Here is a 12,410-nt window from a genome sequence, read left to right as displayed (position 1 = left end):
GCTTTGTTAGTAGTGATGCTTTCTAAGGCCCACTTGACTTCACATTCCAAGATGTCTGGCTCTAGGTCAGTGATCACGTTATCGTGACTATCTTGGTCGTGAAGATCTTTTTTGTACAGTTCTTCTGTGTATTCTTGCCACCTCTTCTTAATATCTTCTGCTTCTGTTAGGTCCATACCATTTCTGTCCTTTATCGAGCCCATCTTTGCATGAAATGTCCCCTTGGAATCTCTAATTTTCTTGAAGAGGTCTCTTGTTTTTCCTATTCTGTTGTTTGCAGGAAAGTGACACAATTCCACTAGTTTTATTTAAGATTCAAGTCTACCAGTTCTAGACACAGATAAAACAGTTCAAACATACAAGAGTAGGCACCGAAATGGCACCTTCTTGTCCAGCTGCAAGAAAGAGAGATTTTAATTACATAACTAAATTCATTAACAGGCAGAAGGGGCTCTTCCCAGGGCCAGCCATGACCGTCCTTCCATTTTATAAACAGACACAAAACCAAAAAACAAAACCCGAACTCTCCAGACTTAGATCTCTGGGAAAAAAGAAGTAAATACTGACGCAGCTTGCTTTGTTTTCCCAAGAGAGGTCTCCCAGGCGATGTCTCTAATTATCTAGAAAAAAAAATTTTTTTAAACTTGTTTTTCCCCTTAGAGTTCAGCTAAGCTGAGGAGAAAACTGCAAGATTGCCTTAGATTCTCCAGCTTTGATTTGGAAGCAGTACTGGTCCCCAGGGACTCCCTCCAAAGTCTCTGAGCGAGGTGTCTCGAGGCATTTGTTCCCAGCAACAAGGAGGGTAGTTAGAAGTCGGAGACACAGGCGCTCTGCTCTGCAAAGGGCTTATTTTTAAAAGAAAGGCGGGGGGCGGAAGGTCCTGTCCATCTTCCCGGGACAATTCCGTGGGAAAACGAATCGAGCTGAAAGCCATGCCCTCATCCCTGATTGAGACCTCTGGCTCAGAAACCGCCGGGGAACGACGCTCAAGAATGGACAGTGGTTGTGAGCTCTCCCGCCGGCAGCATTTGGCACTCAATTCCGCCAGGCTCCCAGAGGGGCGGTTGTGGCTACAGCCTCGCGCTCCGCTCTGCCAATAAGAAGCTGGAAATCCTCCCCGTCTCGGATTTCGACCAATCGGCGCCCAGGACTTTAGCGAGCGAGCTAGCGGTCTCCATTGTCGGAGAAGGAGGCAAACCCCTTTGGAGTTGCCAGTAACGGACATGGCCGCGGCCCCTGGAGGAGGGGACGTGAAGTGAGGAGGGGGCAGGGAGGGGAGAGGACGCGGGCGAGGAAGACCGCTCCCCGGGCCCCGGTAAGTACGAGGAGGCCCGTGGCCCGAAGCAAGGGGAGCACAGGGGCGTGGGGCCCGGCCTTCCGCCTCCTCGGGATTCCTGGCCGAGGGGAGCGGAGTCTGGGGTCTGCACCCAGGGAATGGCCTCGAGGGAATCCCTTTCGGCGGAGGAGTCCAGGAACTGGCTTTTGCCTCCAGCTCTTGGCCATTTCCTTCCTCTCAGGGGCTCACACTTGCCCCTCGGCCCTGGCTTGGCCCCTTGGGGGTCCCGCGTCAAAAATCGAAGCCTCCCGCCAACAAAAGATTCCCTGCCCCGGGAATGACCGTGCCTGGGCCCTGGCCCGGACGGCCTCCAGCGCTGGCGTCCAGTTTATTCACAGGGTCTCTGCGAGTGTCCCCCTCCCGGCCTCAGTGCGGACGGTGGTCTCCCCTGCGCGCGCTCTCAGCTGCCGCCCGGGCCCTCGTGCTGATCACGACCCGGGTGTCCAGGTGGACGGAGCCGGAGGTTGCTTCTCAGCGCAGAGCGGCGGCGACGTTGCAGTTCGGAGCGTGCCCGGCCTCCGCCTCCCCGCCCCTTTCTACCTTTCCCCACGGTTTCAAGACGCCTTAGAAGCAGCGGGAGTCACTGCCACCCTTTAAACTGCTGCCTCTGCTGTGCTCTGGCTCCTCAGCGGCTCACCGCTGAAGCCAGTACTTAGAGCCCCTCGCGTGCAGCGACGTGAGCCCCTGCACGGTGCCAGATACGAGGGAAACCCTGCTTTTTCATTGGTGTGCAACCACCGGCTGCCCTTCGGCGTGCTCATTGATTTGGTCACGTGCTGCTCTATCCCACCCTCTTTGTGTGCGTGTGGCTCTTGGGGGGAAAAAAAAAGGCAGGGAGTTCAGTGTTGAATCTTATTATCCTTCTTGGTGTGTGACTTTGTACCCCGGGACGATGCTAGTTTTCTCATGCTTTATCCAAGACATTTCAGTTAAGCCTGGGTACTCTTAGAAGATGGAAGTTAGGAGGGAGTTTTAACGTTTTATTTTACAGATATGGGGACTGTTGCTTAGTCCTTAAGTCGTGTCTCACTCTTTTGCCACCCCTTGGACTGTATAGCCCTCCAGGCTCCTCTGTCCATGGGATCTCCCAGGCAAGAATACTGGAGTGGATTTCCTTCCCCAGGGCATCTTCCCCACCCGGGAATCTAACCCATGTGTCTTGGAATTGGAAGCGGATTCTTTACCACTGAGCCACCTGGGAGGCCTGGGACTAACTGTTGAGAGAAGCAAAGGGCCAGGGCCAGGGTCACCAAGGTCCTCAAGTCCAGATTTTTGAGTTCTTTACCCATTAGAGAATGTCCTTTCCTAGGTGTGATCCGAGAAAACCAAGTTCCCTATTTTTTCTCAGCCTCTTGCAGGGTGGTTGTGAGCCTTAAATGAGGTGGTCTGTACGTACAGGATCCCTTGCATGGGATCTTTGTGTGTGTGTTAGTAGTTGCTCAGTCATGTCTGACTCTTTGTGACCCCATGGACTGCATCCCACCAGGCTTCTCTATCCATGGGATTTTTCCAGTCTAGGATATCAGAGTGGTTTGCCATTCCCTTCTCCAGGGGATCTTCCCAACCCAGGAATCGAACCTAAGTCTCCTGCATTGCAGGCAGATTCTTTACCATCTGAGCCACCAGGGAAGCCCTTTGCGGGGTCTAGCATTTACTTAATATATTTTGCATTTATTAATTTTAAGTAACCAACAAGTAGTTCACTAGCTGATTAATAGTTATTGTGGTCTCTCTTTGTATTTGTGGGTGTAAATTAATGATTCTCAGGGGAGGCGGGGGTGGGTGGAGTCAGGGCAAGGTAGCACTTTCTTGGTTTCAGGGAACTCTGCAGTGTAATTAGAGGTGTTATTAAGAGAGTGTGATTGTGTATAAGAGCAGTGCCGAAACAGAAAAAAGTCAAGAAGCACTGAGGAAGAAATATTATGGTGGTATGTCTTTATGGTGATCTGGGCAAAAGAAGAGCCCACGTGTTCCAGTGAGGTAGTTTTAAATATGAAAAAAGGGCATCAGGTTCATTATCTAAAAAGTTGGGTAAAAGAAAAAAAAAGAAAAAGATAAAAGTGATCCGTGGAATTAAAAAAAAAATCACTATAAAGATCAAAAGACACCAGAACGTAGACTGTCATTAACTGTGAAACTGGGGCTAGATGTTCACATAAAATCCACATACCGTGGGAGGCTTATTTCAGTTGCAACTACCTTTCTTACTGATTTTTGTCAGAACGACAAGTTGGGAAACTGGTTGAGGCCATGGAGAAGTGCCTTGCCGAGGGAGGTGAAGTACAAACCATCCCGTTGATAACCAGCTGCCAAAGAAGTGAGAGTTAACTGCCCTTGAACCGCCTCCACCCCCTTCTTGTTTGTGTTGACCCGACCGGGAGAGCCAGGGCTGGGCGGTGAGATGGAAGCAAACAGAAAGCCCTTCACATTTCTATTTTGAGAAGTTGCTAGGGAGTACCAGCTCCAAGGGTTGAGAATCAGCCTTTTGGAAAGCTTAACTCCTGCGGAACTCATGAGAAAGGCAGGTTGCAATCCTTTGGTTCCTCCCACTGGTCATTCCCTAATGTTGAGCTTGGGAAACAATTTCTGTATAGAGAGGGAAGCATGCTATTGTAAACATGACCTGCCCAGCGGTCCCCAACCGTTTTGGCACCAGAGACGGATTTCATGGAAGACAGTTTTTCTGTGGATTATGGGGGGATGGTTTGGGGATGATTCAAGTGCATTATGTTTATTGTGCACTTTATTTTTATAATTATTACATCAGCTGCACCTCAGATCATTGAGCATTAGACCCTGGAAGTTGGAGACCATGACCTACAACCCAAGGCACGACTGAACCTCACCCAACTCGAGTTTGAGCTCTGATAATAGCCTTTCCCAAATCCACTCACTCCTGGTGTTTAAGTGTGAAGGTTCCCAGTTGGCACTTCTCAGCTGATCAGTGGGTGCTAATCTTTTTAATCTGATTATTGTGTCAGCGTTGTTTTTCTTTACTCATTTATTTTGGCTGCACTGGGTCTCTGTTGCTGTTTGAGGGCTTTCTCTAGTTGTGGCAAGCAGGGGCTGCTCTCCAGTTGCTGTGTGAGGGCTACTCATTGCGGTGGCTTCTCTTGTTGCAGAGCGTGGGCTCTTGAGCACTCAGGCTTCAGTAGTTGCAGTCATTGTGACACATGGGCCTAGTTGCCCAGAGGCATGTGGAATCTTCCTGGACCAGGGATCGAACCCGTGTCCCCTGTGTTGGCAGATGGATTCTCAACCACTGGACCACCAGGGAAGTCCTGGTTTTCTTTTTCTTTTTTTAATCCATACATCATAATTTATTCCATTTTTTCCAAAAGTTGCTGAGTGCTTTAATTTTTCCAAATGAGATTTTTAATTAAAAAAATTTTGTTATTGGAGTATAATTGCTTTACAATGCTGTGTAAATTTCTGCTGTGTGTCAGCCTTGTTTTCATGAGAGCATCTTTTTCCACCTAAATGATAGGCTCCTTTAAAAAGATTCTTTGAACCCCGGTTTCTGAGCAGTCCCAGAGTTGTTTACAGTACACAGGTGAACTAAAGGCTAAGCCGCAGAAGGAATGTTTTTCTTCCGAACGGACCGGCCAGCCAGAATGTGTGGTTTGGTGACCAGGGGTTCTTGATAATAATAAGCTTTGCCTGCGGCTGCCGAGCCAGTAGTAAACAGGATCACATGGCATGGCAAGTAGGTTAAGGGCCAGATTAGACCTGAGCTGATGCCAGCATCCAGAGGCCTAAAGTGATGGGGCATGAGCGGTCCCCAAGGGAAGGAGACCCTTTCAGGGGTCACAGTGGCCTTTGGGAAACTAGAAATAGTATAATTAAGAATATGAATATTATAGTGTGAATAGTATGAATGAATAGTATGAATATGAATAGTATAATTATATAATATGAATTTAGTTTTCTTAAGGTTAGTATCTTTTTTTTTTTTTAAAGTCTTTATTGAATTTGAGCATAAACATCCCTAAAGTCGTCATGGAATGCACTGCTTGTAATGTAAGCCAGAACCAATTGCAAAATCAGAAGTTGCTGACTTTTTTAATATATTGTGGTAAAATATACATAGCACAACACTTACCATTTTAACCACTTCGGTGTGTTCAATACATTCATATTGTTATATAGCCATCACCACCATCCATCTCCAGAGCTGTTTTATTTTCCCAGACGGAAACTCTGTCCCTGTTAAACACTTACCCCCCTCCATTCCCCGCTCCTTAGTCCCCGGAAACCACCATTCTACTTTCTGTCTGTCAGAATTTGACTCCTCTAGGAACCTCGTGTAAGAAGAAACATGGTATTTGTCCTTTTGTGACTGGCTTATTTCACTTTGGGCTTCCTTGGTGGCTCAGACAGTAATGAATCTGCCTGCAAGGTGGGAGGCCTGGTTCGATCCTTGGGTTGGGAAGGTCCCTTGGAGAAGGGAATGGCAACCCACTCCAGTACTCTTGCCTGAAGAATTCCACAGACAGAGGATCCTGGTGGGCTACTGTCCACGGAGTCGAACAAAGAGTCGGACACGACTAAGCGACTTTCACTCACTATTTCACATAGTGTAGGCCTTAAAAGTTCTTTGATGTTGCAGCACGTGTCAGAAGTTCTTCCTTTTTAAGATGGACTGATATTCCATTGTGTGCATCAGCCACATTTTGTATATCCATTCATCTGTTGATGGACGCTTGGGTTGCTTCCGCTTTTGCTATTGTGAATAATGCTGCTGTGAACACGAGTGTATACATATCTGTTTGGGTCCCTGATGTCACATCTCGTGGGTATATACCCAGAAGTGAGAGGTTGCTGTGTGTGTTTTTTTTAAAGATGCATGTGGTGCATTCAGATGGTACATTCAGAAGGCACATAAGTCTATACAGTGAAAAATCTTCCTCCCTCTCCTGTCATCAGTTACTCAGATCCAATTTATTAATATCTTTTTGTGCTTTTGGTATTGACTCTAAGAAATCCAACCCAAAGTTAACAAAGGTTTTCCTCTTATTATTTCTTCTTTTTACTTTTCTATTTAGCTCTATGAGTCATTACTGGTTAATTCTTGTATACAATGCAAGCTATATTTACAAACTTTGGGTTTTTTTTTTTTAATATCTGATTATTTAGTTGTTCCAGCATGATTTGTTGAAAAGACTGTCTTTTCTCCACTGAACTGCCTTTGTACCTTTCTCAAAAATCAATTGACCATATTTGTCTGAATCTATTTCTAGACTCTGTTACCAGGCCAATACCACACCGCATTGATTAGTGTAGCATTACAAAACCTTGAAGTCCGGTGGTGAAAATATTCCAGCTTTGTTCCCTTGGGGTAGTCTAATTTGAATGTCTCTTACTGTGAGTGGAGTTGAGCATCTTTTCATAGGTAGATGCTCCTGGATTTCTTGATTTCATAGTCTCTTGGAATTAGAAGAGACCATGGAAGGTCATCTCTTTCTTAGTTGCTGCCTGATGTATTTATTAGCTCCATAATTTCCCACCATTGCTTGGATCCCTCTGGTGATGGGGAAACCCGTTGCCTCTCAGGGTAGCCTCTTCCATTTTTTAAACACAAGTTTAACTATGTAATGAAATTGCTTGAGAGTTCCCTGGTGGCCCAGTGATTAGGAGTCCAGGCTTTCACTGTCGTGGCCTGGGTTCAATCCCTGGTTGGGGAACTGAGACTCCCACAAGCCTTGTGGCCAAAAAACAAAAACGAAGAACAGATATTGTTCATACAAAGTCCCAGTCCGCCTCCCTGTAGCTTCCTCACCCTAGCTTAGGCCGTCATTGGAGCCTCCCAGAGTAAGCCTGGCCCTTTCCCCTGGCAGCCATCGTGCCCTTCTCGCCCTGCTCAGACCTGACATGTTTTTGGTATGTGTCCTGGCTAAGTGTGTTCAGGTCCTTTCACTATTTCTCATGTCATAGATTCTCCAACCTGGCTGTTTCTGTCTGGAAACCTTCCACTTTTGTTAGTGTGCTTCTCAGTGTATGATGCACAAATGAACAAATTATTTCAGGCAAGGTCTGAAATGTACAAGAAGGAGACTTACTTTTCTCCTTTAGGGGACTCAGCATGTTTACTGTTATTGTTCTTCAGTCTCATAAGTCATGTCCGACTCTTTGCAACCCTATGAACTGCAACACAGCGAACTTCCCTGTCCGTCACCAGCTCCCAGAGTTTGCTCAAACTCATGTCCATTGAGTCGGTGATAACATCCAACCATCTCGTCCTCTGTTGCCTCTTTCTCCTCTTGCCCTCAGTCTTTCCCAACATCAGGGTCTTTTCCACTGAGTCGGATCTTCTCATCGGGTGGCCAAAGTATTGGAGCTTCAGCTTTAGCATCAGTCCTTCCAATGAGTATTCATGGTTGATTTCTTTTAAGAGTGACTGGTTTGATGTCCTTGCTGTCCAAGGTACTCTCAAGAGTCTTCTCCAGCACCACAGTTTGAAAGCATCAGTTCTTTGACCTAAATATGAGTGAACTCTGGGTGGCCATGCCATTTATTTTGAAACTGCTTCCCAGGTGGCACTAGTGGTAAAGAACCTTCCTGCCGGTACAGGAGGTTCGATCCTTGAGTTGGGAAGATCCCCTGTTGGAGGGCATGGCAACCCACTCCAGTATTCTTGCCTGGAGAATCCCATCTTCCCAGGGAGAGGCCTGGCGGGCTATGGTCCATGGGGTCACAGAGAGTCAGACACTGCTGAAACAACTTAGCACGCAAGCCATTTGTAGTAGTTTTATACAGTAGTTTTTAAAATTTTTTAATTAATTTATTTTTAATTGAAGGATAATTGCTTTACAGTGTTTTATACAGTAGTGTTTTTAAATTTTTTTAAATTTTTAACTGAAGGATAATTGCTTTAGAATGTTTTATACAGTAGTTTTTGAACCTAAGGACAGGAATTAATATTGAATCTCGTACAGTTGAGTTGAATCTATTACATTTGGTCCATCATTTCTGCCTGTTGAGATCTTCTCGGAGCTTGGCTTTGCTCTCCTTTCCAGGCTTGTGCTACCCAAGAATTTGATTAGCATACCATCTGTTTCCTCACCCAAGTCACTGATAAAACTACTGACTAGGATGCCACCAAGGATAGAACTGAGACTTGTGATTAAAAACCTCCCTCCCTCCCGCATCAGTCTGTACACTTTGGACACCGCTGTTTAGCTGAAGTCCACCAAATTGTGTTTTTGATGTGTTGGGTGTGCCTAGAATGTCACCATAGCTTACAGGGAGATATGGACAGCCAACTCCTCAGCTAGTCCTCAACCTGAATGTTGGGTACCCACTTAAGCTCTCTTTTTAAAAAAGAAAAAAGCTTATTCATGGTTGGCTGCGCTGGTCTTAGCTGCTGTGTGCGGGCTGTTTTGTTTTCTTCCCTAGTGGTGGTGTGTGGGTTTCTCACCGCAGCAGCTTCTGTTGTGGAGCACGGGCTCTCGATGCACTTAGTTGCCCCCAGACCTGCGGGATCTTCCTGGACCAGGGACTGAACTCATGTCCCCTGCGTTGTCAGGAGGAATCTTATCCAAGGACCACCAGGAAAGCCCCCATCATTTACTTAGCTCTTTTTGGTGCTGCTTCTGAGCTTGGTAACGGGAAGCATCCACCACTTCATTCTCATTGCCTCCTTTGTCGAGACATTCATCATAGCGAACCAGGGTGATTGTCATTTTCTTCTAACTCTTCTGCCTGTAATTTCTTTCCCTTTCTCCTCTGATCCATTCTCTACCCTCTTAAAATCCCGAGACCTCCTCAGACACCTCCAGGGACTCCTCAGGGTACTTTTGTTGCAAGGGTTCCTGATTTCCCTGTCCTGTGTGGTCCTTCCTTTATCTCTTCACTCTCACCGACTCAGGCCTTCTGCTCTAACCAAATAGGTCAGATCACCGTCTTTCAAAAAGGTGCCTGCATTTCTTCATCGGTACCTTGGTTGGACTCGTGGCTCTTGCTTAGGTGACTCGTCCTCCTACACACCTGTTTGCAATTCTTGTTTAGTGTTTTAAGGCCAACTTGAGTTTAGTTATCTTTTTTTCAGAATAGCCCAAACCGCTGTGTTTTAAATCCCTCTAAGGAAGGGACCTCATCTTACAATTCTTTGAAAACAGGACAATTCCTTAGACTTACCAAGTATCTGCCATTGTAACACACTGTCGGCCCTGGATAAATGCTTCATTATCCTTCTCTTTTAGATCGGCCACATCTGGCATGTGCTAGGCATTTTAAAGATAGGCTGTACCTCAGATTCCACTGTACTTTCTGAGAATCAGCTCTATGGAGGCAACTCTACTTTCATACAATAAAACGTACTTGTTTATCAGGTTGGCCAAAAAGTAAGATGTTGCGAAAAACCCAAATGAATATTTTGGCCAACCCAATAAGTATATAGCTCAAAAAATTTTGACAGATGTATACATCCCATAACCACCACTCACAGTCACAATATTAAACAAAAGATCCCTATGTCCTTTGTGGTCATTCTCTCTCCCTGACCCCAGGCAACTCCTGATCTGCTTGCTGCCATGATTGATTAGTTTTGCCTGTTCTAAATTTTGTATGGGTTTCCCAGGTGGCTCAGTGGTAGAGAATTCACCTGCAATGCAGGAGAGACCGATTCAATCCCTAGGGCTAGAAGGTCCCCTGGAGAAGAAAATGGCAACCCATTTCAGTATCCTTGCCTGGGAAGTCCCATGGACAGAGGAGCCTTGTGGGCTACAGTCCATAGGGTCACGAAGAATCAGACACTATTTAATGACTAAACAACAACAATAAATTTTATGTAAATTGAATCATACAGCACGCACTCTTTTGTGAGTGCCTTCTTTTACTCATCAGATGTTTTTGATATTCAGCCACAGTGTTGTATGTATCAGTACTTTATTCTGTTTTGTTGCTGGGTAGAATTCCATTATATGCATTAACCGTAACACGTTCATCCATTCACCTGTGAGTGGTGGCTGTTCAGTCGCTCAGTTGTGTCTGACTCTTTGCGACCCCATGGACTGCAGCACACCAGGCTTCCCTGTCCATCACTATCTCCCGAGGCTTGCTCAAACTCATGTCCATTGAGTTGGTGATGCCATCCAACCATCTCATCCTCTGTCATCCCCTTATTCTCCTGCCTTCAACCTTTCCCAGGACCAGGATCTTTTCTAATGTGTTGACTCTTTGCATCAGGTGGCCAAAGTATTACAGCTTCAGCTTCAGCATCAATCCTTCCAATGAATATTCAGGATTGATTTCCTTTAGGATTGACTGGTTTGATCTCCTTGCAGTCCAAGGGATTCTCAAGAATCTTCTCCAGCACCACAGTTTGAAAGCATCCGTTCTTTGGTGCTCAGCCTCCTTTATGGTCCAACTCTCACATCCATACATGACTACTGGAAAAAGCATAGCTTTGACTAAATAGACCTTTGTCGGCAAAGTAATGTCTCTGCTTTTTAATACACTGTCTAGGTTTGTCATAGCTTTTCTTCCAAGGAGCAAGCGTCTTTTAATTTCATGGCTGCAGTCACCGTCAGCAGTGATTTTGGAGCCCAAGAAAATAAAGTCTGTCACTGTTTGCATTGTTTCCCTATCTATATGCCATGAAGTGATGGGACTGGATGCCATGATCTTAGTCTTTTCAATGTTGAGTGGACATTTGGATTATTCCAGTTTGGGGCTATTTTGAATGAAGTTGCTATGAATATTTGTGAGGGCGTATATTTTGATTACTTGGTCATTTAATATCGCTTCTCGGCCTTTTGGCTAAGATCAAGTGTGATTACTTGGTCATTTATTAAGTGTTTATAGTTGGCCCTTGAACTGCATGAGTCCACTTATATATATCTTTCTTTCACTGAATACGAACCAGAATGCTCCATGATCCATGGTTGGTTGAATCCACAAAGGCAGGACCGTAAATTTGGAGGGTGGACTGTAAAGTTACACGTGGACTTTCCACTACACTCCGAGGGTGAGGTGGTGGTGTCAGAGGTTGGTGCCTGTAACCCCAGCCTTACTTAGCAGTCACCTCTACTTTATCAGAGACTGCCAAAATGTTTTCCTAAGTGGTTATTCCATGTGATAGTCCCACCAGTAATTTTCAAGTTCGTATCCTCACCAACAGTAGGTTCTGTCAGTATTTTTCACTTTAGTCATTCTTATGGGTGTGTGTGCTAGTGGTAAAGAACCTGCCTGCCTGTGCAGGAGACACCAGAGACGTGGGTTTGATCCCTGGGCCGGGACAATCCCCTGGAAGCGGGCACAGCAACCCACTCCAGTATTCTTGCCTGGAGAACCCCATAGACAGAGTAGCCAGGTGGGCTACAGTCCATAGGGTCGCAGAGTTTGACACGAGTGAAGCAACTTAGCACGCACGCACGTATGGGTGTGTATCAATATTAATACTGTGAAATAGGTATCATCACTCCCATTCATTGAACAAGGGCACTGAGGCTCAGAGAGACAAATGATTCGCCAAGGTCATTTGGCGCTTGACACATGATGGAGCCAGGATTTGAACCCACCGGTGTTTGGCTTTGAAGCCTGTGGGTTTTTTCCCAATGGGCAGGGAGTAGACCTGGCCCTTTAAGGACACAGCTACTGGTTTCAGATTAGGCAGTTAAGGGCGGCTGTCTCCCAGAATCCCATGTATGGAGTGATGGGAACACAGAGACTCACAGAAGAATGTCGTGCTCCTGGCTGCCCTTTCGGAGCTGCTGCGGTTCCAGCTGGCCGCACAGTCATCTCACCCTGGTAGTGTTGGCGGGGAGGTTGAGCAGAATCTCCGCCTGGCTCCTGATACCTCTCCCTGTGCAGGGACTGCCTCTTCTAGCCCCCGCTGGGACGGGCTGTCATGGGGACCTTGAGCTGTCCTTGTAAACAGGGCCTGGGTGCCCGAGTCAGAGCAGCCTCCCCAAATCCCATGTCAGCTGGCTGCCTCTGACCTCCAGGACTGTGCGAGCCCTGCTTGGCAGAGCAGAGGGACGTGCAGACTCAGCCGTGCAGGCCCGTGAGGGATCAGATGGGATTGTGGGTTGGATTTAGTACCTGCAGTGCCTGGGCCTCCTGCCTGGGGTCC

At 46.5% G+C, this 12,410-nt stretch overlaps 1 protein-coding gene across 6 annotated transcripts in view; it reads left to right on the top strand.

The window, feature by feature from the left end:
• The first annotated feature begins 811 nt into the window (after window positions 1–811).
• TMEM94 (transmembrane protein 94) overlaps window positions 812–12,410 on the top strand; it is a 35,979-nt gene continuing 24,380 nt past the window's right edge. For 2 of the 6 annotated variants that reach the window (XM_088829342.1, XM_088829343.1), the window contains exon 1: window positions 813–1,315. The gene's annotated coding sequence lies outside the window, so the exon portion shown is untranslated. Of the gene's footprint in view, window positions 1,316–12,410 lie in introns of all 6 variants that reach the window. The other 4 variants (XM_055408600.2, XM_088829341.1, XM_088829344.1 and 1 more) reach the window with 3 other exon arrangements.

Source organism: Moschus berezovskii, chromosome 20 (genome assembly GCF_049115385.1).
Source record: "Moschus berezovskii isolate FMDL1 chromosome 20, NW_MosBer_1.0, whole genome shotgun sequence".
NCBI classification, from domain to species: Eukaryota; Metazoa; Chordata; class Mammalia; order Artiodactyla; family Moschidae; genus Moschus; species Moschus berezovskii.
The sequence above is the reverse complement of the archived record's forward strand: the minus strand, read 5'-3'. Positions and strand labels throughout refer to the sequence as shown.